Genomic DNA, 25690 nt, shown 5'->3' on the forward strand with positions numbered 1-25690 from the left:
AGGGAATTAGATTTGACTTTTGTTTTTTTCAATCCCCTACTTTTTGATGATACTTTTGTCAAATTGTCATTGTACAAGTTGATGCTCTCTTTAAGTACCTAGGATCTAATGTAGATACTGGTAAGAAATTAGGTAATTTAAATGCATTTAAAAGTGGATGCAGTGGTGAAAGAACTAAAAATTTGTTTTGGAAGGCAAGCTCCCCTGAAATAATTACATATAATCTCTGGGAAGCAGGGATTATTCACTGTTCTTTCAGAAGTTTAAGATTGCTGCAGTGCTGTTAGACTCTATAGGACAGAGCGGAATTTTCTTAATACAGTTTTTTTAAAAATCACTCTTTTGTTTCAGTGAAAATATATTATTTTGAGAGAGAAATTTATTTTTACATAATGTTTTAGGATTTTATCTCAGAAATCCTAGATGAGGCTGCTGTATCTCTTTCCTACAATAAAGATAATAAAGTATAGATTGTCCCTAAACCTACAGAAATCTATAGAACTAATGAATAGAATTCTATTTACTGTTGTGATTATTATTAGGCTTCAACTATGTGTTTTGCACTGAAATGAAAAAAATAAATATTAGAAGTGCTACAATATTAATACCTGTCACTTTTAGACAACACTTAAAAACAAGGCAAGAATATTTATGTGAGTGAAGCAACCTGAAATACTGCTCACATGCACTATAGCAGGTCATTATGTAGTACAGCCTGTAGACTTGAAAACAGCAACTGTGCACAAAAATACCTTTTTGAAAAACACATGGATTAGAATATCTTTGCTTCTAAAAGGTAATAAGAGCCATTTTCACTATTATTTTTTTTAAACTTTAGAACATTAGAACAGCTAACGTGCTCAGTCTTTTTTTAATGTGGTAGGACTTAAACATCTTTTCATAGAAATGCATTTGTTTCTTCAAAACATTCAAGAACTAAAAAGACCAAAGATTTAAGAAAATATTGTCACTGTAAAATCCTAAAATATCTACAAAACCAGACTTTACACTTAGAGATGAAGGGTGAAGAGAATCTACTGGAAAGACCTAAAAAAGCTCAAATAACACTTGATAAGGCTCAAATCAAGACTAAACTCAGCCCTATATAACATTTAGCTATTATTTTGGCACTCTACAGAAAGAAATTCATAACTTTTTTGAACTCATTAAAGTTTCAAACACCGTGACTCAGATCTCATTGATTTCACCAAAAGCAGCTGGCTAGGTGCAAAAAGGAATTCCTGTTCTTACATAAATATGTTTCTCTTCTTTGAAACATCTACCTCCTTATCTGTAGATTTTCCCATCATGGGAAAATTCCCTTCTGAGTTGCACCTTTTCCCATTTGTGGTCTGCCACATTTCGTAATTCCTTGTGCCTTCATTCCCTTTTTATTTTTGTTTTTCCAGTTCCCTGGAGAATAAGGAAACTCACACCCTTGAGCATTTTTCTCACTCTTAATTCTGTTCTCAAGCTCCAGTTTACTGGTTTCCGTCAAAGAATGATAAAAGCTTCTGTTTAAATTAAGAGTTATTTTCATGCATAACTTTTCCTCAGTAAGAGGGACCACAGATGTAGTGGCTTGTAGCTGTCATTACTGTGTCATAGATACATGGATTAGATTGTGAAGCAAATGTAAACTTTCCTTAATTACCTGTATTTATTTTGAAAACCATAAAGAAATCCTGCCATTATATAAAATCATTTCAACAGACATTTATTCTCTTTTGTGTCACCTGGACACTGCATTTCCTTGTTTCATGTTACTGCTGTGAGACTCTCTTTCACATTTAATTACTTTAAAACTCTTCATTTGTCTTTGGAATAGTATTCAGGAGCATGCTGGATTTGCAATAAATCATTCTTATTCCCTCTATATATATATTGTTAATGGAATATGTATATATTGGACTTTTAGTCTTTTGTTCAGGACTCTTTTCTGGCCAGTATCACCAAAATATTTAGACAAAATATTGGGCAGCACAAGAAACATAAAACGTGTTTTAGTTTTTCACATTCATGCTGAGAAATGAAAGAAAATGTAAAGATATATATAAAATCTTGTATTTTTATTGCATGACAGAAGTCATGCAGGACATGATGAGAGACTGGAAAATGTAGGCCTGTTTTCTATATTTGTTGGAAACATATACATAGAGATTTCCCCGGGCTGCCAAGGGAAAGATACACAGTTAGAATGTGAGCCACTCCACACTATATCAAAATAAACATTGTTTTTAACTAGTAAGTAGGATTTTACTCCATTGCAAGATTTTATGATGTACTTGTTAGTCATGAAGCAAGGACATAGCAAAACCTCAATAAACCTTAACCAACTTTACTGTAATAACTTTTTGTAGATGTATTTAAAATTGCATGAAGTACCAATCAAACTTGAAACTGATTGTTGAAAGCTATTTTGGATGAAGTAGAAGTAATCTGCAACTGGTAGGACTATCCAAGCAGAGTTCCTTCAATGTCTTCAAATTAAAAAGAGCTCTCAGAATTCTTATATGTCTCAGCTCCATTCACTCTGTGAACTGAGTATAGCCAACTGCACAAACAACCTATATGACTTCCTGAATATTGTAGCAAGATTTAAGACAGAAAAATAGAAAAGCTCTGAGCTGACACAGCCTAGAAAGTGCAGACCTTATTTGGTGTAGAGCCATTCTCAAATCAGGCATTCACACTAAAAATTTAGGATTGCAACTGCTATCTCAGTCTTATTTCTGAGCTTATCTTAATTAAAACAAAAAATTGAAAGAAAAATCAGAATGAAAAATTTGCATATGTGAGAGCCTATCCCAATACCCAAAAGCCATAGAAAAAAATTACAAGTTCTCAAAAACCAGAGCTAATGCACAGTTCACTTCATTTAGATCCCAGATGATAATTAAGTAATCAAAGGCTTTCAAGCAGATCAAGCCAATCAGGGAAGGACCTCAATAAGAGACTTCCAGATACAGTTATAATGCCAGATGCAGAGTTAGAGCCCCTTTATCAGTCAAAGGTAAGTGAGCACTTAGGTTGGTGAAGATGTCATAATGATTGTGAGTACTGATATATGTTTCTTTTTCTTGCATTCATTGGTAGCACTTGTAAAAGATGTTGACTTGAAACCAGTTACAGGAGTCCCCTTTTCATGTCAGAACAAAAATATGAAGGTAGAATTAAAAAAATAAAACAAATGCTACTGAGATGTTTGTTTCAATTACTATATGCATAATTACCTTCTGTCTAGGTAAGTGACATAGATAAATATGTGTATAGTTAAGTTAAACCTGAAGCATTTAAAAATACTTTTGGTCCTCTAGGTATGAATGGGTGTCCTAAAAGACTTGAGGGGAAAACCCATTTTTCTCTTACTAAAGAACACTTCTGTATCCCTGAGAATGTTAGATTTTCCAGAGAGGTTGTGGAGTTTCCTTCACTGGAGATATTCCAGAAACATCTGGATGCTACCTTGTGCAGTGTGTTCTAGGTTGACCATGTTTGAGCAAGGAGATGGGACCAGGGGACCCACTGTGGACCCTTCCAACCTGACCCATTCCGTGATTCTGTTATTTTTTTACAGAGTTTGAGCTTAGTTTCAGGATGCATCTCACGCTTACATAATAAGTGCTGCACTGCTCAGGAGCATTCCTTGACTGCACTGCAATGCTTCTGCAGGTGTAAGTGATAAATGGCCAGTGGATTTTATACTGATAAATAGAAACTGTTAGATCCACCGTAATATGAATAGTTAGTGGTAGCTGTAAGGACTGGAGGAGAAATAAGCCATTGTAAGAATCTACAAGACCAATTTACAAGGGACTAAGAAACATGTAATGAATTTCAGTTTGAACAGGACTCTACCTTGTTAGAATTTATAATTTGAGGATTTTCTAATATTCAAAATAAATTACAATAGCTGCAGGCAGTGTGCAGGACTGTTAGAGCTATTCAGTTGCAAAGCCAAGGGATTTGATAATGTATACAGTTTTTCCCTTGAGGCCCAAAATGTAATTATGAAAAAGTTCTGAACTGAAAAATAGTCTTGTCATCTGTTTTCATGAGAGATAAAAGATCATTTTAAGGTGGAGAGGTTACATACAAGAAAGAAAATTAAATTTAAAAAACCCAACATGACAACAGTACAGATGCTGAAGAATAGTAAGAAGAAAATTAGATATTATAATTAGAAGGGGAAATCATTCTACCTTTAGTAGACATATCCTATTAAAATATTTAATTCATTTCTTGATTAATTCACTGAATGATGTGAAGACTATTACAGAGGTGATAAATCGGTAGATTAATATGTACTCAGCAGAGATATATGAGGTAGGACTGAATTAAACCCCCTAGATCAATAGGAGACCAGTTAGACCCTTCTTACTATATTGGGTCTAGAACATAGTATCTTATTTTTACATGTGGTTTTAAATTATCATACTGTCTCAATAACTCCTGATCAGGGGAATATGATTAGAAACAGCTTTTTGGTGCAAGCAATTCTGTTATTCTAATGTTTTTTCCTGACTTCTCTGCAGAAATTCTTAGGTATACTTTGGTAAATGAGTTCTTCTTAATTCTCTACTTAAAGGTGATACTGCCCCTAACCTTCTACCAGCAGATTGTATTCCCTTACATTCCAAAAAAATACACCCATCATACTTGTCATGTGTTTGTCTTATTTCAGTTGTTCAATTCACCTGTGTTAAATGGCTTCAAACTTTGGAATTCTAGTTTGTTCCAAAGTTTTCTGTGACAAGTCTCTCTTCCAGAAACCCCGGAAAACAATTCAATATTCATGTAATATCTTTAACATTCTTGATTATTCATATTAGGAAGCCTTTCAAATTAGAACATTTAAAATGAATGTATGAGAGTATGTGGAAAAGCTGGGAAAAACCTGTGGCCAGAATCAGGCACATGGTCATGTTGCTCCCAACACTGAAAATAAAATGTGATTTTTAAATTTGGTAAGTTACAAAACTGTACTACTTGAGGAGAAGCAGAAGAAAAATTGTTTATCAAGTAGGCACAGACTCTCCTCTGGTACAAAAAAATTGCAAAGGTCCTGCCAATTTCTAATTACTTTGGCAAAAACTGGAGAAGATCTGGATCTACAATTATGCCATTTTACTGTTTAACTATAATTTGAGTTAAAATGCCTTTAAATTAAGGCAGCATAGTAATATATTACGTCTGGCCACACCTTGAAGGATGCTTGTAAATACAGTGAATCTGAGAAGGTTTAATATCTGGTGGATTTTTGTTCCTGTAGTTGTAATTTTTGATTGAATCTATGCTGGTAAGTAATCCAAGATGAGCCACTGCACCACTTCTAAAATGCCATTTGTGAGCTATAATATGGATTGCAATCATAGTACTAAGTGTTTAGGAGAGAAATTAAGTACTTGAAGTTTGACTATCTGGAAATGGGGCAGAGAAGCTATTATAGAGTCATAGAATATTAAGAGGTTTTAATGAACCTTAAAGACCAACCAGTCCCAAGTCCCCTGTCATGCGCAGGGATACCTCCCACTAGACCAGGTTGCTCAAGGCCTTATCCAATCTGTCTTTGAACACTGCCAGGGTTGAGGCATCCACGACCTCCCTGGGCAACTTGTTCCAGTGTCTCACCACCCTCAAAGCAAAAAATTTCTTCCTAATATCTAACCTAAATTTCCCCTCTTTTGATTTGTACCCAATACTTCTTGTCCTATCCCAAATAAACTTGACCAAATCAAAAAATAAACCTGCCCAAATCAAAAATCATAGATGATGCAGCCTCATATTCCAGGGGACAGTCAGTCCACCAAGCTTCATGCTTGACCTATAGTGAAGAAAAGTATTCTTCTTCTTGCACTTCTAATTAGTGTCATGATTCCTTTTTCAGTAGCCACTTCAGACTATTTGTTACTACACAAATAGAATAATAAGAAGTTAAAAAACATGCAGAAGGAAGAAGGTGCAGAAAGAAATTCATTGCAAGGAAGACGATAATAAGAAGATACTGGAAGTCAATATCTAGGAATGGATGAAAGGAAAAGAGATGAAAAGTCAGAATAAAAGTCCTTATTGGCTTCTAGCATGGCTGCCCAAAAGTTAGTGTAAGTCGGTTTTAATGTTCTTTTGGAGTATGTCGAATGATTCCTTTTGGCTTTGGGGAGAGGAGAAGAAATGAGCATGAGATTAATGAAAGAGGATATAGATGTTTTCTATATCTACACACTACTAAATGAACTGACAGTAAAATTATGATTTCACTACTGAATGTTTTAAATACTATTCAAACTATAGTAGTATCATGTAACTGCTGATTTTATTTTGGAGACGTACAAGACAAGGAATGAAAATGTGAAGTATTCACCATGGCTATTTCATAGCAGACCAGCATCCTGATAGTTTATTTTTCTGGAAAAATCTAATTTGTTACATTTCATTTATCTAAAATTATATTTTATCTGAATCTCAAGCACTGCATACTGGGAAGTTTGGAAACTAGATTGGAGATAATGAGGTTCAGCTGAGACTTTGAAGAGAGGAGACAGAAGTCAGCTGGCTGTATTGAAAGCTGAGTAATGTGTTGAGAGAAATTAACATACCATTTTCTTAATGATCTGGTGTAGGATGATTTCTATTGAACAAATTCATTAGCAAAGTTCGTAAAAGTAGGAAAAATGTTACCTCATTTTACCGTTGACACAAAGTTGGAAGATGTCATTAGTACTAAATAGTTAAAATATTTGACAGAAAGATGAGGGTGACTAAGGAATAAAGAAATAGAAATGGGATTAAAATAATCATATCAAATTCAAGGTCTGAGATGACAGTACTAGATGAGTTACTCTTTATTATCACCTCCAGCCTCGTATTGACTTTGAGTTCACTGACTAGGACAAAAGGAGGAATTTGATGCACATTAACCAATAAGTAATTATGACACAGTAATACAATGAAACTCAGAAGAGCGCAAATCCCTCTCATAATACTTCATGTGAGCCCTTTTCATTTGAGACGGGGAAGTATCAAAAGTCTTATAGATGGTTGAGTATTCCGTAATTCTGTAGAGGAAAAAAAAAAGATAAATTATTAACATCCCTTAAAAAAGGAGTAAAGACTTGCCTTTTAAGGCAAGCGAACAAAAATCTGAAAGGAGAGAAAAAATAAGTTATGCACTGTAAATGACAATCCTTCACTGAATATCAGAGACAAAATTTTATGATATTTCAGTCTGGTGACATTGGTTGTACCAAGAACAGAAAATGGCGTGACATCATGCTATGCATAATTATGTGTTTTGTATGCTGCTTCTCTTTGAGCTCCACTGAGGCATTTAATTCATCCAGGGAAAAGAGGAGCATAGGAGAACTATACTTTATCTAAAATCTGGCACAAGTACAAGTAGGTATAAACTGACCATAAATAGACTCTTGAAAATTTGAAGAATTTTACTCACCAAAGGGCTAAATCAGTAACAGTGTTAAAATGGCCTCACTGAAGCAGAAAACCTCTTTCACTTAGAGGTAAAACTTAAAAAAGATTAATCAGTGTATTTGATTGTCATCTAAGGGATTAAACTTAATAAACTTTCTAGTTTTTTACAGTAATGAATACTTGTGTACTGCTGGAATTACTTCAACAATTTTCTGTTTTCTTAGACAGTGAACTGAGACCTTAAGGTATTGGAGAATGTGCATAATCATGTAGTCAGGTGCCTTGTGGAACATGGTACCACAAAAGCCATGTCATACTGATCACTTACTGTTTCCAGTGGTAATTTGATGGGTTTTCTCTTTCCATTGAAGTGGGATGCTGGAGATGGAGGCATATGGCATGCATACTTGACCAAAATTCCAAATATTAATGAGGTCAGAATTGCACATTGTTATCTGGAATTTACCCAATATCTGAGATTCAGATGTTTTCTTTTTTCATTTCTATGACAACATCTGTAAAAAGAATAGAAAATTGCACAAAGTCAAGACATTGAAAGAGTTTTCATAAATATAGATGGTCTAATATCTGTGATTTTATGATAACTTTTGACTAAAAAATTGCTAAAATTTAAAAAGGTTCATCAGTATTGCATTTGTCAATTCATTCAGATGTCACTGCATTATCTACATTCCTTTTGCCAATATCATAAAAACAATCCTGTAAATGGAAGGAGCTAGGCTGGGACAAGGTCTTTTCTATTCATGTCTTCTACAATACAGCCATGATGACTTTAATACTCTTGACATACTAACAGTTTTCCTCATATGTAAGTTAAGGATTATAAGTACCTAAGAAATAAAGAAAACACAATATTCTTGCACAATAACTGAATGAATTTTTTAAATAGGAAATGAGTGTTTGGTTTTTTCTCTGTATAATAATAAAATTACACATAGCCTGAATCATGGCATCCTTATTAGAATATTTCCAAAGCAGAAATGGAAGCAAAAGAAGGTTTAAAAATGTAAAATTTTTTTGTTGAGTTCAGTAGGACTTGTTCTTTCTCCTGTAGGAATGAGATTAAGTGCCAGAAATGGTGCATACACATATCCATGTTTTGGAGAAATTCCAAAATCCAGAATGACTCAGTCAGAGGTCATTTCCTAGTACAGCTTTCCACAGTACCTTTCTGTATTCAATGCTTCTCAGATTTTCACCAGACCCAAGAATGAGGAGACAGGAATATCTAATTATATAGCACAGAACATGAAGCCATTTAGATAACTAATATTTGCACATGTGTTACTTATATTTTATCTTATAAATCTAACTTTTTGTTGGGGAAGGCTAATTTTAGTCCAGAGTTCCCATTTCCTCCTAAGTTCTACTGTTACAGTTTGATTCTTCTTTTCAGAGATTTTCTGAAAGCAAAAGTTGCATTAGGAGTCCATGTTGCACAAAAATCTAGTAAACTATTAGTACTTTCAAAGCTAGGTAAGTATTGCATCATCTTTCTCTGTGAATTGTGAAGATGATAAAGCACAGGGAAGATTGTGGAAAGCAAATGGCAAATGAGATGAAAGCAGGACAGAGTTTTCTTCCTTTCTATGATTCCTGGACAAGTGTCTCTACAATTTTCATGTACAAGCCTATAATATCCCATAGGAACGTATTATTTTTATGAGCCAGGAGGAGGTGTTTTTTAAAAATTGGTTTAGATGCATGTTTACATTTACAGGTTTTTAGCAACAACACTGAATGCTAGTAGTTTTTGTAATTTATAATAAGCCAGTTGGAGAAAGCAGAATGATAGTAGTGTAAACCAATTACATGTAAACACGCAATTGTGTGCAGCAATATAGATTTTCAAATAACAATGAACATATAGTGATCATCTTCAAACAACAATCCTCTGTCAGAGGATAGAGCAGATGCCAGACTGAGTACTGAAGCAAAAAGAGAAAAAAATTCATTGATTACTGCAACTGATCCTGACATTGTTTTATATACAGAGCTCTCCATGGCTTTGTAATAATTCTTATCCACAGTTTTGGCATTGCTAAACTTGGCACTGAGCCCCATATCTACAAATCCCAGAACATTAAATATTTAGGTTAAAGTAAGCAAAGGACAGAGAAGCTAGTCAAACAAATCTCGCATTCGCTTGGATGAATACACTGACGGTTTGTCAGTATAGTAAACACATCGTGTTCAGCAGCATCATGGAATTATAGTAGAATTTTCCTGATCCCTTTCACTGGTCTTTGCTCAGTGACAGAAAGACACCTTAACAAACAGTTTTGCCAGCTTTCGTATCATGTGATAGATAAGGCAAAATAAGATAGCTATTCACTAACAGATAAGGGATTTTTGAAAATGAGACAAGAAAATACCTGCAGGTGTGATTTGGTAAGAACAGGTAGTGCAACATTCTGTGTTTGGGGGAAAATCTATAAAAACACAAAGGAAAACCGTACCTGGGACAAGTAAGGGTCTAAGCACGCTTCAGAAGTGCACAGGGGCTGTGTGATCTCTTCTAACCTGTGCTTATGATACAGCCATACGGGAGAACCCTTTCGATTCCATAAATACCATTCCCCAGAAGGATCTTGACAAAAATAGCAGACTGCTTAGTTGAACAGGCAGATGACATTGCCATAAAACCTATTAGTATGAAACTTGCAATTTTTAGGCACTCTACTATGGTGCCAAAAGAAATTATTATGGGATTACAGACACAGAATATTTGAGAAGGGACTTGAAAAACTTCTTGTGGTGATTCCTTAAGAAAACTTGAAGCTGATGATGAATTAATATGTAAGTGGAAATAATACATGACATTGTCTAATTGTACCATATATATGCATCATGCAAAGTTAAATTACTTCAATTGTATAATAAAGTAAATATATCTTACTGAATCATTTGGAGAAAAAGTGCTCAGATTTGCAATGATATTGAGTTCTTAACACGAAAAAAGCAAGGAATTAGACACAAATAACTTGAATTTTATTACTGCACCATCACATGATGTGAGATTACTTATGCTGGACTCATTAATGACAGTCTTAGTTCCTCCTTCTTAAAATTTATAAATTTAAAGATCCATTTTCTCTCTATATAAAATCCCACAAAATGAAAGTCAGGTGATGATTAAGCTGAGTTCTGTTTTCTGATATATACAGTGTTTCTTGTGCTGCAGAAAGAACTGCTGCATTGCAAAATGTGCTTTTTGACCACAAAATCAGTCTTGGGACCGATTACTTTTTAAAACCAACATGAATGTACTGAGAAGCAGATGAAAAGTGTATGTGGGAAAGAAGCCTAATGTACATGGAAGTGAAAAAGAAATCCTGATTTGCCACTTTTGGGCATCATGATGAAATACCCTGTACAGAGTCCTTGCAATTAGCCAGGATCAAGCTGGCTGAAGAAGGAAAGCAGTATATTTATATATGTCTGGTCCTCTATCTAACTAAATTAACCTCTCTAAAAGCATGTTTGTTAATTCAGTTATGCAGAGTCTAACTAACCTTACTACAGTGTCCCCTCTGAAACCAGCATGTCTGCACTGCACAAAACCATGAGAAGACAACAGATGTTTGGATGGTTGTCTGAATGCCTCTGTGCTACTTCTAGAGTACAAAACATTTGCACACCCTGTGTAATTGTTTATATTGATATCCTTCCTTTGATTTTGTTAAATGCAGATAAACTGAGGAGAATGAAATCACAAATAGCTAGAATATATCTATTAATAGAAAAGGATGGAATTGGGGAAAAGAATATAAAATAATATGAAAAACTAGAATGTAATTTGAAAGAGATTTCAGTGGGAAAAAACTGAAAGTTTTGATAACAGGAAAATGTTCACAAACTAATTTTCAGTTCATTGAACTGAGGGCTTTCCCCCTCACAAATAACAGCATGAAAAAATGATTTCAAGTGAAATCTTCCAGAAGTGTATTTGAAATTGCTTTTATGAAATTTCCCTTCATATAGGAGAGCTCAAAATTCAGCAATTCAAAAATCAGATTAATTGAAATGATAGCAAAAAAATCACTTTCAGTTCTACCCAACTATGTTTTTTGATAAATATCAGCAAACATACTGTTTGTTTAGCCCTACTTAGGATTCATTTCTGTGAGTTAAAATCATTTAATCTTTTTCATTTGCAATTGCGCATTAAGAGTATTACTTCTGAATTCCCCAAAGTTGTTCAGAATGTGTATATCAGTGAATGCTTGGCAATGGTACAATGTATGAGAAACTGTGAATTGGCTGGGAGTAACCCTATCTAAAAATGACATTCTATGGGATAATGTAAAGAAGACAATTAAGTTTCAACATTCATAAATGTAATCATGTTGATTTTTATGTTCTGTTTAGATTGCCAATTATTTGAGAGGTATTTTCATTCCTCTAAATATTGCAAATCATGATAAAATGCTGCTTGTGGGAAGCAAAGTAATCCTGTGAAAGAAGGTATTAGGCAGCCCAACCGGCCCAAAATAATATGTAGCAAACTGCTACTGGACCATATATGGGCAATGATGCAAAATGAACTCATGGGATAAGAACCTGAGAATACTTCTGGGAGCAGAAGTGATTTGGTATTTGACAGGCACTCGCTATGCTGTTTGTTGACTTTGGCAATCTTTTACAACATGTCATGCCAATAGACTTACAATGCTAATGACTTGTCTGAACGTAAAAGCACATATCACGTTGCACACTGTTATGTGAATTTATAATGACCATTTTCTAATTTCCTTTTCTATGGGGTGAAAAGAGGACACAACCTTCAACCACTAGCCTTAGTTGATCATAACAACTCATGAGTGTTTACTGGACAAACCTGACTATCAGTCAATTGGTAACCTATCAGCTGGAAGAGCAATGTTAATTTTTTATTTAATACTCATTTTCTCTTTGCTATTTGTCTCTTCTTCTGTCCTTCTCCTTTTTACAGTTATTTTACGAGTAGATCACCATTCTAAACAGTTATTCTGCCTTATCTGTTTTCTAGAGAGGAAGTCCATATTTTATAGGCTCGATACTGCTTTTATGAATCTAGTGATTGCCTTCTCAAACTTCATGAGTAGTAAGTCAATAAACAGATGAGGTCAATAAATATACCTATGTATCTCATTGACACATTTTTGTTGCTCACTAGAATTTGATACTGGTACTGTAGGTATTGCTCAGGCTCAAAAAATGCATCTGCACCTCTGAGCTTCTATTATACTCTTGCTAAAATCTGTAACAATACTTTCTAGTCTTAATTAAATCCTGATGTTTTTACAGTTCCCAATGGCACAATCTATTGCCTATTCTGCTTAATTTAAGATAGTTTCTGTTCTTAAATTGGATTGGACTTACTTGGGAAAAAAATCTTTCCAATAACTGCAGTTTTATGCTCATTTATTCTAATAAAAGATGTTCCCATTATGATAAAAATGGCATGAGAGGACACATGAATGTTTAAAAAGATTAATTACATTGTAGTATGCAAGTCTCATTTTTATTTTAGATTTTTTATAACATCTGAAAAAGCTCCATTTGCTAAAATTGAGCCTTTTCTCAGTATATTCACTGTTAGTTTACTCTTTTTATATTCATATATAGTCACTGCTTCTTGTGGAAAATTGTGTGTAAGAAAAAATTGCAATACTTTAAAGTAAACTAAGAAAACTACTTTTGCCAAAGGGACTGTACGTACGAGTCACATGAGCAGCTCTGAAGATCTGTTTCCTGCAAGGGTAAAAAATCTCTGAACCATCCTGATTGGAAACCACAATGAGCTCCACAATGCATGTATACAGATTTTGTCTTTTAATCAATGAGCTTACTGGCAACACAATGACACTAATAATCATTAACAATACAAATTCCAATTGCAGCTATGAGATAACAGTGGTACCAAGGCATTCTGAAAAGTATGATTCATTGTCCAAGTATCTATTTCTTGAGCGGTTGTACAGTTTAGCTGCAGTGGTCAGTTCATAGTAACATCAAGGGCCATTAAGGCAATCAAGCTCCGGCAGTCACAAGAAATCATGGAAACCAAGATGATGGTTACTCCACAATGTTTTACCCGTCCCCAGAAAAAACCCAAAACAAAAAAACACAACAAACACAAACAAAACCACCAAAACAAACAAAACCAAAACAAAAAAAAAAAATACCGAACAACCCACAAACCCCATGTCTCATGAGTGTGATATGACTGAAATAAGAAAAAAATCCACCTCAGAAGTAATAATAAGCCAAAGGAAAAAAGCCTCAATAGCATTCCACAGCTACTTATCTCTTCATCCATTAAAAGCAGGAAAAGAATAAAGGTTTGTTTATTACTGGAAATAAACCAAATGCTATTATGATTATGAACTCTAGTTATATTATTTTTAGGTGATGTCTGACTTTCAATAAGATGTGCTTGAGTGTCCACAGTGACTCTTTTTGCATAGAACAGAACTGGAATATACTGTCATGATAAACTGACAGTATAGGAGACTTGCAAGAGCACTGATTGAAGAATAATAAATGAATTTTAAAAAAGGGTTCCAAAGGACACAGATATGTACAGATGTAACATTAAACCTGGCTATCTCTTTAACTGCTACCACATTCCACAGGTGTGGAATAGGTAAAATTATGTAGTGAGGGAGTGATGACAGGTCTGTATCTATATATCATTCCTATTGAATTGCATATGTACGCCTTCTATTTATTTAGGTATTTCTGTCATTACGCTTGGATGTGTTTCAGCAAGTTAAACTTTCTAATTGACTTAATGGAAACATTCGGAAAAAAAAATAACCTGTTCTGTGAACATTTTACTTGTGCATTTGACATTTGCCTGTTTTTCTTCTTATTAAGAGTATTTGCATGAAAAACAGAGAACACAGAAGTTCATTCAGTTCCAAGATCTATTTCCCACCTATGTCAGAATCTAGTCAATATTAACTAATTGAACTTCAATGGATTTTAAGTAGATTTCATAATTACAGAAATACTCTGCTTAATGTAGAATAGAAGGTAAAACAGGCTTAAAGCCAGTTAAGTGCTCTCCTGCTCATAGGTTAAATCCCAGTATGAGTTAAAATAGCCTCAGGCTTTCTGTAGCTTGCACCAGATGGTAGAACCCCTTAGAGGCAATTATATTGGCAGGGATGACTGGAGCATGGTATGTTCCAAGCATAGTCCTTCCTGCCCCAGTACATTTCCAATAAGTATTTCCTTTGCCAGGTTATTGCAATGACAGCTTTACACTGCTCAGAGATTTCTCCCATGTGGGATAAATCCCCAGTTAGTCAGAACAGGTTTAATTCTGCTTAGAACTGCTAAAGCAATATACAGCTAACTTGGCTTAGAACAACAATTGGCCCCACATCCATAGCTAATGAATAAGCAATAGTCCAGTTCTGTATGACATCAGTTTTGTGTGTGAGTTGGGTTTTTTTAGTGATTCTATTTTTTCTCCATCCTTGTAACAGTTCATACCTACAGACTATCTGCATGGAAAAAGTGATTTCTGGTACCTATCCTAAATTGCTTTTCCTGTAATTGCTATTCACACCCACTTGTGCAATTAGCACAGTTATACTGGAAAAAAACAAGTCCCCCTCCCAAAGCTTCAAGTTAGCATTCAATGCGGCATTTCAACAGGCTTCGTTCTCAGACCTTATGGATCTAAACTCTCAGCCTGCCCTCATAGCTCATAACCTTTAATCCTGACATCAATCTCAGTGCTCAGTGCAATTACTGTAGTGCTGTGTTCTGAAAACTGGCAGAGACTCAAGAGAAGTTTGTGAAAACTTGCAAGTTTCTCATCCATTTTCATTAGAAAACTGGTGAGACACAAATCTCCTTCAGATGTTCTCTGAAATTCCTCCTACTCATCAGTGAGGTATTGAATAGCATCTCTAGTCTGTGAGGTCGAAAAATCACAGAGAACTGTTCTGTTTGCATTACTGATTTCTACAGGTTGGCACAAGCCCTGCACAGATTTTCTAATTCCTTTCAGGAGTTCCTGGTAGTTATTTTTCTCTCATTAATCTAATTTCTGGCGTGCATGTATGGCTTCAACACTGAAAGTCTTAAAAGGATGCTCACCAGATTCTCGATTTTCTGTATTGAAGGTTCAATCCGTTTCTGGATCAGAAACTCTACTGCAATAGTTACTTCAAATAGCAAACCTTTCCGAAAAGTCTTTTTGAGGAGATGATAGAAAAAGCATATTTTCTAGAAGCTGGGGTTTTTTCTCTATCTGAGCTCAGCAAGGTACCTAGGTTTGGTCTCTGAAGATATTTTTGCTTTGGTCCATTAAGTGATACAGTTTAGTATTGATCTGAGGCTTTATTTCCCTGTGCATTTCATATCCTTACAGTCTAATCCTGCAACATTTCAAGAAAACACATCAGACCACCATTTTGTATTCCACTGTTACCTGGCCTCCCTGATATATTCTGCCCAGTGCAAACATCAAGTCTTCACCTTTCTTAATGTCATGGGTCTCCACTTCATGATGAAGCACTGATTTTTTCATTTCTTTATATTCTCCATGTTAAACATTCAGCATTGGCATACACCAGTGAAGCCAGTGTTTTCTCACTTTTGCTTTTGGATAACACCATCAGATTTTCTGTCATTTGCAGATCAAGGAAAGGACATTGAAAATGTATAATTTGCCAAGTACACAAGGTGAATATTTTGCTTTCAATAGCATAATACCAACAGTTATTGTAAACACATATATCACTAATGACTGTCTTTTACTTGTTTTCGTGATGAAACTCTAAAAACCACCCCAACCCTGCAGACAAGTGAACAATTTCTATTAGAACTGTCTAACTATAAAAAGAAATTAAACAAATAAGTTAATATTTTTAGTGTGGTGTTCTCTGAATGGTAACAAGTAGGTAAAGTAATGCACACAGTTTCTGGAAAAAACACACTATATGAAGAATATACATACAACAACTCTTTTCTGTCTTTTTTTTGCCTCTTTGAAAGTTAAGATCTATGGGATCTTATGTATCATTCTCAGTTTATTAGTCTATAACTTTATGATATTTTAGCAGCTGGGTACACTGGAATTCAATAATGTTGTAATTTATATTGACAACCTTTTCATTCCTAAGTCTCATTTTTATTGTACCTGTATCTTGTACAAATTGCCACACAAGATCCTATTAGATGAGACAGCTAGATTGTTTGACATATGAAAAATATTAAATGTTGATATTTTGATAAAGGTCAATCCATGCAGTTTGATAGAAAATTCCTAGTATGTATTTCTCAGATTTCAGACCTTTAAGTCCTTTTTTTGAAGAAAAAAAATTTAAAAATCAAGGACCAGATTTGAAAACAACTTGAAAGTAGGGTGTTTGTTACGATTCCAACACACATTACAAGATTGTAGGGTGAATAAATCATCCCAAATCATATTTTATAAATTTCTGAATCATAACTACCATAAACATTTTTCAGTGTCCAAATACATTCTTGTCAATAAACCTTTAAACCATAAAACCGTAAGGGGAGACATGGTTTTGGGACATAACTCTTGGTCATTGGTGATGATCACTGTTTGGGAACCACTATTCTACAACATATATTATTTTATTATTCACAAGCACTAAAAAAATTTCATAGACTGTGTTACTAAGATAAAAACAAGCTCATTAAATATTTTAAACCAAAATATGGCATTAGCAAGCATAAATAAAACCCTGTAGATTTTATTTACTACATTACCTTGATCTCTCTTTTCTGTTACTGTTTCTATTTCTGTTAAGGTGAAATCTTTAAAAACAGCAAACACCTAAAAGCAGAGTTTTATCTGTGCAAAGGTTGACAGGTTTTTGTATTGAGGGAAAGCAGGAGTCTTGCATTATTAATTTTTTTCTTTTGAAAAACAATCTTGCATGATAGACGCATCAATGATAAGGGCATTTCCTAGCTGTGAATTAAAATTTCCAATTACAAAACCACTGATATTTCAGGATCATGGAGAAAGGTTACAGTGTATAATATAGGTAGACTGGCTACAGGGCAAATCGTACAAGGTAACTGAATTTTTATTTCTGTAACTGATGATTGGTTGTATATTTGCAAGTTCCATGTTTAATCAATAAACATTTGCAAGTGTAGTAACACTTGTCATAAATCTCCCCATTACACTATTTGCTGTGTTCCCTAAAGAGCCCATTAAAAAAAAATTGAAAAAATACTCAGATATTTTATGCTAAAATTAAATGAACATTTTTACACACCTACAAACGTGTTTGCATACTGAGTTTTTTCTTCTTTGAGGTGAACAACTTAATCTTTTCCTTCTCTCCCAATATTATAGCTTTTTATCCTTCCTTAAAGTTTTCTTTTAACCCAAATCTTTCATAATTATAAGATATATCCTGAACATAAGATTAGTGCCACAGAGAGTATTAATCCTGGTTTCTATTCTGACTCAACTTTCTGACTTCTTTTTGTCTCCTTTAAAGACTACTTTTCTCCTGCTATACAATTTCTACAGTGCTTACTTGTTTTATTTCTCTAAAATATTTTTTCCAGTTCTCTCTTCCTGCTAGAAGGGACATAGATGAAGTGGGTCAGTGCTGAAGAGTTGTGATAGTATCTTGTTATCATTAGAGATGCATTTTCTTTCTCAGCCATATTTTTTTTTTTTTGCATAACCCACTTAAGGATCAAATTACAACATAAGCAACACAGCAATTTTTACCACACAGGAGGCATTTACCACACAGGCATTTAGAGACCAGTACAGTCAACCACAAACCAGGTTTCAAGTTTTAAATAGAGCCTAGTTCCACTTAAAAGCACATTTTTGGACTGTGGTTTTCAAAGAAAAAGCATATCAGTACTTTTCTGTTCTGATTTTTAAGTGATATGCTGCTTGGGATCAACCTTTGACTCACTAGTGGCAAGTGTAGAAATTGTGAGAACTTGGACTTCCATAGGTTCTTGCAGACTTATCAAACTGCTTCAGAAAACATACATATTCTCCTCTAGTCCAAAGCTGACGTGTAAAACTAGGGAGAGCAAATGAGCAATCAAATAGGAAAAATGGCACGATGATCAGTGTGCAAAAGTACACACAAATGTTTATACTATTTTTTTTTCAAAACTGACAAAGTGCAAGTACAATTGTTTTTGTATTTAACTGGTTGACTGCATTTATGAGTATTTCCCACACCATCCCATGACTTTTTGGATGTCATAAAAAAATCCTATTCCTGCTCTGTAAAGCAGCCCATGGAGATGAAAAATGGGAAGTTTACACCAATATGTAGAGCTTGTGGTTAAGAATCAGCAGTTCCTGTACATAACATTTTATACTGGATGGTGAGGCAGTGAGAAAATACTGTCAATTAAGAAGGACATTTGACATTAGGCCTTTCTGCAAGCCCTTGACCAGCAGGCAGGAGAAAGTTATCTAAAAATGAGAACTTAAAAAAAATATTTATAAAGTATAACCATTTTGACAGTAGAAATGTTCAAACTTCAACTTACTAAGGTCAACACATTAAGTTTCTTAATCTGTAAGCAAACAGTCAGTTTAGGCAAACGTATTTACAGTAGCAACCCCTTGGACTACTGTTAGCCTGCTGGGGAATGCTTCAGTTCCCTCAGTCTTTCCATCCTCTTAGTCAGTATTTCCTTGATTTAAAAATGTCAAAAATTCCTGTTGATTTGTTTATGTTTGGATATATCTTCCTTGCTATTGAAACAGCTATATTAGCTTAATTATCTGTTTAGCTGGCAAATGTTTGTTGTTGTTGCATCAGCTTTTCTACTGGGCTTCAGGAGAAAAGAAGGTTCACACACCAAGAAATTTTCCCTGTCCCTCTTAGGAAAAAGATCTGAAAATTCTCTGCAGCCTCATTCTCTTATAAATTCATCCCTGCTCTTTGTGTTTGCCTTTTTTTTGGCCCACAAAAAGGTTTTAGATGTGGATGTGACCGCTTCAAATTAAGAGACCTGAAGTTAGGTGTCTACACATAGCTGATTGTGTTTTCTCTGAACACTCCCTATAGTCATCCCAGAACTATTCAATATATCCAGGTCCGAGAACTGTTCACTCCACCAGTGGAGCTTGCAGAGTGGTTCAACTCACCCTCAAATGCATTTCAGCTTCCTCAGAGCAGCTCAGGTCTCTTGTGACATGTGTCTTCTCTCACTTTGTCAACAGCAAAAATCAGTGAGGCCAATCTGCATCAGGATTTACATGGTGTTCACACTGGTGGAAATGCAATGAATCTCAGGTCAGCTTGCTCACCTACTATATCTCAGCTATGGCTAACTAGCTTACTGAGGGTGGAGTAGGATAAAAGGAGACAATTCCTCTCCTGAGCAACACTTAATACAAGGAAAAATCTATATTATTGTTAACTTCTAAAAACTAATTACTTTTAAGCTTAGGATGGAGGCCAATACTAAGTTGAAGCAAAAAAAGAGGACACTCAATTTATCAGCTGTAGATATGCACCACAAAATTGTTTTCCCATGGAGAAAGTTTTGCATGGCTGTATATGTTAAAGGGAGCTCCTGGCACTATAGAACCACACAGCTGCTCATTCAGTCCTCCACCTTAATGGGATGGGCAGGAGAATCAGAAAGAAAAAGTAAAACTCATGGGTTGAGATAAGAAAAATTTAATAACTGAAACAAATAAGACATACTAATAATGCTAATAATAAATAATAAAAAAAGAGAGAGAGATATGAACAAAACCTGAGAAACAAGTGATGCAAAATACAAACACTCACCACCTTCTAAATGATACCCAGTCTGCCCATGAGCATGATCAGCAACTCCCAGCCAGCTTTTGTCTATGGAGGTGTTCAAGAAATGACTGGACACAGCACTTAGTTCTGTGGTTTAGTTGACAGGGTGATCAATCAGTCAAAGATTGGACTCGATGCTCTTCGAGGTTTTTTTCCATCCTAAATGATTCTGTGAAAGCTTAAAATAGACTTATTAATACTTTAATGTAGAGACTGTGCAGGTGTGAGGCTTAATTATAAAATATGTTGGTTCTGACTGAACAAACTACATGAGTAAATCCAACTTTGGATACAGAACAGTGCAAGTTATATTAAAAAGTCATTGTATTTGAAAGTTGGAACAAGACAGTATAGTTAAAAAGTGATTGGATTAAATTAGCTTTGAGATTACAAGACTTTAAGCAGAATTTAGTAAGTGAATATTAGCATGTGTATTTTGTTATAATCTCCTCCTATCTTTTTTCATTTTTATTTACTTTAGATATCAATGAAATAAGACACGTAAAAGACTCCTACACCAATTTGCACCATTGCAATTTGGCTCTGCTAAAGCTTATAAATTGTTCTCCTGGGCCTCAAACACTGCTGAATCAAAGCTGAAGCCATCACGTGGGCTACAATAAACTCTTAGTTCTTCTAACTTGTTTTCATCAATGATATTTTGTTTCCTACAGCTGTGTGTCACAGAAAATATGCAGCTGTCTTTTACAGAGTTGCAAGTATTACTAATGTAAATGGTTAGCACTGTCCTCAAGGCATCAGAAGAACAATCAATGAAGCCCAGGGAGTTCTGTCTTCTATAAACAAGTGTTTAATACTTCAAGACTACTAAATGAGACTGTGCAAGACTATGAATAATTGTACCTGAGGGCTTATGCAGTTTTAAAGACTGAGAAATGTGTATGCTATCACAATACCTTCTATCTTCAGATACCTCTTGGCACTACTGCAAGCCTTTCATGAATATTCTACAGCGCACGTCTTGTTTTCTATTGCTCTGTGTGAAATCTTTTGTTTTGATTCTCTGTGCTTCCTTTCGTGCTGATAAAGTGTTATGAGTGCATGAAATACTTCCCAAGTGACTAACATAATATGCCCAATGCCAGTGAAGCTTTGAGCAAGCGCATCCCTTTTGCTGAATGCAAAAAGGGAGATATCAGTAACAGCATTATAAGCCACACATTTTAACAAAAATAATATAGTAGCAATGCATCAGCCTAGCAGGAATTGCAAATAAATCATTAGAGTTAGGAACTCAAGAGCCATGCACAAAAGATTAAATTTATTCATACTGTTCTTTTTCTGTCTTTTTTATTTATTATATATCATCAAAATTACATGCAATATCTCAGTCACATTTCTGGGATACGCCTGCCAATTATTTTTTAGGCAAATTCTTTGGACTTCATGTAGATAAGAACTATTGAAGGAAAAATGAGCATTTACCTGAGTAAAACCTTCTACACTTGTTCTTACTAGACACATTTCAGCTGTCCTTAGAGACATTTCTCATTACCCAACAGATCACTTGAGCAGACATGTAGGCAGATGTGAAAACACCATCCAACATGCATGCAAGCCCACTGTAGACAGTGGCATCAACGACCACTGGGACACATCACACCAGTACCTCAGTTTATTTAGGATACCTTCCATTAACTCTATTGGATCAGATTTGGTCAAATAACTTCTAACTTTCATGCATGAAACACTTGTGAAGGGAATTCTGTAAATGCATAAGTTCTGGGTTCCTCTTAAAAATTCAGTTGGTTCACTCTGGCCTTTAGACTTGATTTATCATGCATATAAATGCTTTTACATGTGCATATGGTGAATTTTTTCTGCCTATGTGTGAGAGGCCTAGGCAAATATTCCCTAAGGAATTCTTTACCCACTGCTGATGCAGTATCAAAGTATAATTATGTATTATAACATACCTTAGGTGATGTTTAAGACCAAGGGCAGTGAAGCTAGTGAAAGGACTAGAGAACAAGTCTTATGAAGGGTGGCTGAGGGAGCTGGGTGTGTTTAGCCTGAAGAGAAAGAGACTCAGAGGGGACCTTATCATCTACAACATGAAAGGAGGTTGTAGAAAGCTTGGTATCTCTTCTCTGATGTAATAAGAGACAGGACCAGACAAAATGGCCTCATATTGTTTCAGGGGAGGTTTAGATTAGATACTAGAAAAAATTTTTTGCTGAAAGGGTGATCGGGCATTGGAACAAAGATCTCAGGGAAGTGGTGGAATAACTATCCCTGTGAGTACTAAAAAATGTGTAGATGAGGCACTTGGGGATATGGTTTAGTGGTGAAGATGGCAGAGTTACATTAATGGTTGGTCTTGATGATCTTAGAGGTCTTTTCCAGTCTTAATGACTCTGTGATTCTATGATTCTATGTTGCTACCACTGGTGACAGTTGATGCTACATAATGACTAAAATGGAGATACTCTGATTTACAAAAGATATAGTTATTGTCAATTATTGTCTCAGAACTACAGCTCTGAGAAATTTCTTTATGAATAACCGCTGCTTATTTTCCAAGCAACGGTCATTTTATTAAATCCAGCTTCTCCATTTCAGAATCCATTTCTGTGCAATTGAAGAACTTCTTCACTGCCACAACTATGTGTATTTGTCTGAATTTAATGTCTACTTTAAAACGAAGTAGGACTCCAGCTAAAACTAACTGTAGGTATGGGCATACAAAATCTGCTAGAGTGGAGAGTGGACTCACACTAAAATAATAATAGCAAAAACTACAATAATAATGAAAATAAAATACAGGGATCACTTGACCATGTATGACACTCTAAAAACAACTCATGAAAACCTGACTAATAAGTGCAATTTGTTATTAGGGACCACGTTCCAGGATACTAAAACTCAGCTCACTTTTCTCTGATGACAGGAGTTCATTTGATTTTATTAGTTTATTTTAGTGACAACTCTCTATATTCTTTCTATATCTGCATTTAATAATTTTTGTATGCATGGAGCTCATATTTTCAGAATGTTTTGGAAAAAAAGAGTAGACATTACAGACAATTGTGTGACATGCAAATAATTTCAATATTCTTTTCAGATCAAGTCTGCCAGACAGATGGCCCTGGAAACAACAGCGTTGACTAAAAATCAGATACTCAAATGACACAGAAAGAGAAGCAAACAAATTATGATTGTCAAAAAGGGGCTCAGGAACATTTCATGCACCAACAACCACAAGGTTAAGAATGAACCAGTAAGTGCAGGACAGCAATACTGATGTGTGCAAGGATTCCAAGTTTTTTGTGTTTTATTTTAACAATGATTCCCATCAAGAACAAGATTGAAAACTAGAAATAATTCTAACTCATATTTAGGTACTATTTTCTGAAATGCTCAGATGCTGCAGCCAGAGTTCCACCACTGCCTTCTACAGTAGGGTATAACAAGCACTGTGACCTTTAGCTCTTGCAGGGAGAAATAAAAGCCCCAAGCAACCCCTAAAAAAACCCAACAACAACAACAACAAAACCCACACAAAACCCCCCAAACAAACAAACACCTACCCCCCACACACACACCCACAAAAACAGGGATAGGAAATGAATCCATGATTATTGATGACACTCAGCTCAAATCTGGATTTTTAAGCGATTCAAAGTCTCACTGCATTACTTGAGGAGAGTGGTTCTCAGGGAATGATTAAGCTTTATGGAGCTGCTCTTCAGAGCCACTCACAACATGCAACTCCCTTCTGGGAGCCAAGTCACCAGGAGAATGGCATAATAAATGAAAAGGCTGAAGAAAACAAAGCAGCCATATTTCAGGAATTATCAAGCAGATAAGGAGACATTTGTCTTTGAAGGACCTGGATAAGTTCTTCCCGTGCTTACATTAACAGAGTTCCTCATGCATTTCTGACCCAGAGAGCTGACAGGATGCACTCAGCAAGTTCCAATATCTCCAAGCCATGCCAGGTCTTCCTCCTTGAATCTAAAATGTTAAAAGCAACTTTAAGAGAGGGGGTTGGAAATATCACAGGTGTTACTAATCAAATGAGTCCTTCAAACCAATGTTGTTCCTGACAGCTGTTGAATATTAAATGAGGCTAGACACAGATGTGACCAAGAGCCTGAAGCCTTGCGCTTCTAAACAGTGCCTGGAGTAAGAGAGTTTCTGGCCACTGAAGTAGTCAAGCAGTACCTGACAAGCCATTCATTAAAATGGAACGGTCTATTAATGTCTCTCCTTGTTTCAAGGTTACCACATAAATCAATTTACAAAACCTGGGACCTTTAGGAAGATGAGTAGAGCAATTTGATACAGAAAAATAGCAAGTTGTAAGAATTGCTTGAAAAAATAAAATAAATAAACAACCCTGAAGTATAAGAATAATCATCACATAATTGACATACCCAAAGTACATGAGGGTTCAATAATGAAGTTTTAATGAATTGTTATTAAACGTGTCTACAAACAGTCTGTTCTTAGACCATACTGAGCATTTCTTTTAGAGGAAAAATGTTCTTGAGAAATCTGTAGCAGGAAAATACTAATAAGTTACAACAAATATAAATCTACTGTGAACTTTGAAGAGCAACTGAGCTCCACAGAACAAGACAGTGCTCACAGCTACTACACAGAACTTTGACGTACTTTTCTCAGTAGCTGTAATTGTTTTCTTTGGTGGGTCCTCATAGATGAAGTGTGTTACAGTTCTGTAGTGCAAAAGTAAAATATATTTATCCCAACATTTGTGGCCAAAAGATACATTAAATATGGTCAATTGCATTCATTCAGGAAAAGGAAAAAAAAAAGAGAATATGGCAAGCCAGTTTTCTACAGAACAATGACGTTCTTGTGCCTACAGGCTACATGGAACATAAATTTTATCAGAGTGAGAAAACTGGACTTTAAAAAGCACATTTATTTTCTCAAAACACCTGACAGTTACCTGTAATCCACCTACTTTGCTAAAAATCCAGTTGATGACAGTCTTGAAATGGTTAGTATTTTTTAAGTGCCATAGATATAGTTGGTTAAAACTATTATTAACAAGCCTACTAATGTGTTTATAAATTAAATAGCATTGGGTGTTGATGGAATGGTATTTTATGCAGCTGAACAAAAACTTGTAGTAAACCTGAAGGACTTCAGACTGAATAAGTAATATTCAGTAGATGTTCTGTAAGGTGCATATTTGGTTTTTTGAGTTCGTTTTGTTTGACTTTATGAACTATATCTTCCAGGCAGCTGCCTTAACTTTGAGTTTCTACACAGATAGTAAACTTCTGTTCTCCCAACTAGGGCTACACGATCGTACCCGAGGTTGTGTCATCAGCATCTTTCGTCATAGATCCAAGGTGGGGCAATATATGTTCTCTCTCAACACTGAAACAATGAGTTGGCTGAATATCAAATCAATCATTTACTTGAGCTAGTTTGTTTAAACATCAGTGCTT

At 35.1% G+C, this 25690-nt stretch overlaps 2 long non-coding RNA genes across 4 annotated transcripts in view; one reads left to right on the forward strand and one right to left on the reverse strand.

Moving 5' to 3' along the window:
• Positions 1 to 25690, forward strand: part of LOC135413265 (uncharacterized) — a 102125-nt gene that overhangs the window by 35600 nt on the left and 40835 nt on the right. Inside the window, exon 4 of one of the 3 annotated variants that reach the window (XR_010430157.1) lies at positions 25536 to 25591. The exons of the other annotated variants lie outside the window; for them this stretch is intronic. This is a non-coding gene — a long non-coding RNA (uncharacterized LOC135413265). The remainder of the gene's footprint in view (positions 1 to 25535; positions 25592 to 25690) is intronic. 3 annotated transcript variants of the gene reach the window in all.
• Positions 19453 to 24217, reverse strand: LOC135413860 (uncharacterized). Its single transcript, XR_010430447.1, has 3 exons — positions 24122 to 24217; positions 20226 to 20421; positions 19453 to 19696 (listed from the first exon to the last, which is right to left on the reverse strand). It is a non-coding gene; the product is annotated as an uncharacterized LOC135413860 (long non-coding RNA).

Source organism: Pseudopipra pipra, chromosome 4 (assembly GCF_036250125.1).
Source record: "Pseudopipra pipra isolate bDixPip1 chromosome 4, bDixPip1.hap1, whole genome shotgun sequence".
Classification (NCBI taxonomy): domain Eukaryota; kingdom Metazoa; phylum Chordata; class Aves; order Passeriformes; family Pipridae; genus Pseudopipra; species Pseudopipra pipra.